Raw genomic sequence first — 3,691 nt, forward strand, 5'->3', positions numbered from 1 at the left:
TGTCAGACGCATTTGAAATGAAGGACTGGGCTGGTGATGCATCGGATTGCCGATCCACCTCCAATTACATGTTTTTTCTTGGTAGCACGGTTGTTGCGTGGAGTAGCAAAAAGCAGCCAACAGTGGCTCAATCAAGCACTGAGGATGAATATTGGGGGGCTACCATTACCATGATCAACAAGCACTTGAGGGGAAGAACAGACAGCACTGGACAAGGAGCCGGAGAGGAAGAAAGAAGCAAGGGGGGAGATGAGCAGAAAAAGGAAGTCGAGCCGACCGAAGGAGTTGGGACATTCGAACAAGTCGGAGCTAGCGACAACAACGGCATACTCAAGAAGGATAGAACCGACCGGAAGAAGGCCAAGACCCAGACGTGGTTCGATGTGGTGAACGGCCTGGAAATGGAAAATGAATCTTAGGCAACTAATTCAGACAAGAGCTGGAACAAATCGGAGGAAGCCAATTTGGTTCACCAATTTCATTTGGAGGAGCGAAATCAACTAAAGGCCAAGCGGACGAGAAGGCAGCGGAAGTCGACAATGATACAGAGGAACCGATGGGTCGACAAGCATCAGAGTCATAACAATGAAGGTGCTGAGATGGGCCTGCGGTGCAGACAAGGCAACCAAGGAGGTCGAGGTGCGTAGAACAGGACGATTCACGGTGTCGCGAAAATACAACAAGGATACGTGAACTTGAGGCAGGACCCCGGGGCCTCCGACCAAAGAATATCATATTTGTGTGTTTATGTACTAAGAATTAATCGAAATAAGAAAGATTGACAAATTTCATTAACAAATAGAAAGAAAGATTACAATCAATCCCAAGATTGGGATTACAAAAGTTTAGCTTATGGAGATCACTTGAATAATAGATTAGAAGAAACTAAATATGGATTCAATAGAAATTTAGGGTTTTTGGCTTTGATAAGAGATTTTTGATTTTGAGAGATATGGCTTTCGTAGGGAAAATTAGGGTCTATGAGAGATATCCCCCGATAAGATAAGAGAGCTAAGAAGGAAAAGAAAATTAATGGAGAGAGAGTATCCGTGTAGGAAAAAAAATGGAATCTATATGGAGTTCTCCATTGATCGTAGCCTTCAATGTTACTTTGCATGCCCACTTTTAGTTGCATGGCCTCTACTTTTAGTTGCATCCATTTTTAGTTGCATGGCTTTTTCTTTTAGTTGCATGCGACCGTCCACATGGCCGTTACTTTAGTTTTCTTTACTTTACTTTAATTAGCCACATGATCCTATCATCTATCCGTCTCAATCGTTGCCCATCCAATCAAGCCTCGTCCGGTCGCTGATTCCACCCGATCACCGGTTCCGTCCGGTCGTGGGTTGGCGGATCTGCCCGGTTTCCGACACCATTCGATTGTCGATTTCGCCGGTTCCGGATTGCTCACCGACCGGTTCCTGTTATCTTTCTAGCCGGTTCCGGTATCCTTTCCGGTTGGTTCCGGTTTGCTTGCCAACCGATTCCGAATTGCTTACCAGCTGGTTCCGGATTCCTTACCAATCGGTTCCGGTTCGCTTTCCGATCGGTTCCGGTTTGCTTACCGGCCGGCTACGATTTGCTTTCTGGACGGTTCCGGTTTGTTTTCCGACTAGTTCCAGTTTGGTTTCCAGCTTACCGGCCGATTCTGGTTCTATTACCGGTCGGTTCCCTTTTATTGCCAGTCGGTTTTGGGAATTTGGTCACATTTATCGATCTAGACAAAGTGGCGAAAGTGCTCTTGGCACAAATGAAAAATGAGGGATCTCAATGTGCTTATATAGCCAGGGCCTTAAGTTTCCTATCTATGTGGGATAAATCATAGTTCTATAACAACTACTAATCTAATGTAAATGAATTATTTCATTATTTTTTACATAGTGTGTGAAGATACACATGACAACGGGAAGCGGAACTGGACCGGACGAGGAGCATGAGCAAGGTGGGAGGATGCTAGAAGGAGTCGGAGGAAAGGACCAACTATTGTAGACACTAACACCACAATCCGACCTCAAGTTGAGCTTGAGGGGGAGTGTTGAGCGAGCAAGCTCAACCAAATCCAGATCAACTGAATAAGCCAGAGCTGGATCGGTGTCCGGATGGTATCCGGAACCAGGAGCCGGATCGGGTTGAAACCGGTAGGCCGTTAGAGGTCTATGGATCTAGCCTAATACGTAGGCATAATTTTGGGAGTTAGTGTTAGTCACTCATATGAGCATTGAAGTACCTGTCAATACATTTGTCAGTCCTTTATAGACTTGTATAAAAGTGCTCTCTAAGCACATTCTATGTATACACGGAGTATTATTATTTTTTAATGGAGTTTTATGTTCTGCTCTCTTTGTCTCTCTTGTGCATTCTCTATTAAACCTTCTTCTCTCTACGTTCTGTTGGTATCCGGCTGACCCGATTTGTCATACGCTTCCACATACTAACTTTTACAGCGTCGAATTCCCATCTGTTGTAGATAACAGTTGTACTGGCCGGAAAAGTATTCTTTTCTACCATCCGATCGCAGACACTTGATTTTCCTCTTTGTTTTCAATTCTACAAGATTCTTCAAGTTCCAGAAACAGGAGAAAACATCATCTTCTTCTCTATGAGGTAAACGCATGTGTGTCATTTGTAATCATTGATGAAGGAGATGAAGTATCGACTTCCTCTTATACTCACATTTTGTGCCACACACCACACATCCGAATCAATCAGGTCGAGCTTGTTATGGATCCAATTTCTCTTGTTAGGGAAAGGAAGCCGATGCTACTTCCCTAATTGGAAGGCTTCACAAACTTCGTGCTTCGGGACACTGAACTTCAGCAAGCCGAACATGATCTATTTCTCTTGCAACTTTTAAAGCCTTTGGAAGTTGACGTGGCCAATCCGCTTATGCCACAAGTCAATGTCCGAGCAGATTCTAGAGCTACTTCATTTTCTCCTAGGATGTAACTCTAGTAGCCATGCCCGAGCAAATATTCGTGCATCTTGTAATCCCAAGATCTGTAGTTGCTTTTGTCCAGCTTCTTTGTCAGAAGAGCACCACCCATGCCTTTGTCCATGTTTTTTTTCTGCTCTTTTCTGGAACCCTGCTACTGACTTGTGTCAAAAAGCTATGTCGACCACGAAGGATGCTTCTCAACCCTCACACTCTGATACCATGTAAAAATTTACAATTTGTGGAAGCTTGTGAACTGATTGTCAGTCGGTTATCCAGAAGATGAACAAATCATTTACACAGAACACATACTATAAGAGAGACAGAGACAGCAGACAAAATATTCTATTGCAGAAAAATGCTCAATGTTTGACTACATACAATATGCCTATAGAGCACTTTTTATACAAGCCCTGATGAGTGGGCTCACAAGAACTTGATGCTCATTACATGAGCATCTGACACTAACAAACTACAATATTCCTATTTATTAAAATAGGAATATAGTCCCCTAGCGGCCTGTTGGATTCCATCTGATTCGGCCCAACAGATCGGTCATCCACTTCGACTCTCGGCTTCTTTAGCCGATCCGGCCCATGTTGAGCTTGCTTCTCAACATTTAGTTATCAACAAGAATTGAATATACCTCAGGAACTCGTGTGACAATCTCCTTCATCTAAATTGCGTTATTCATTTGCGAGTAGGAATTTTTCTCTTACTCAATATCAATTCTTAGTTCAACATCATAACTATTTGAGA

Source organism: Azolla caroliniana, unplaced genomic scaffold, assembly GCF_043228905.1.
Source record: "Azolla caroliniana isolate FFs.n. ecotype wild unplaced genomic scaffold, voAzoCaro1.0.p SCAF_18, whole genome shotgun sequence".
Taxonomy (NCBI): Eukaryota; Viridiplantae; Streptophyta; class Polypodiopsida; order Salviniales; family Salviniaceae; genus Azolla; species Azolla caroliniana.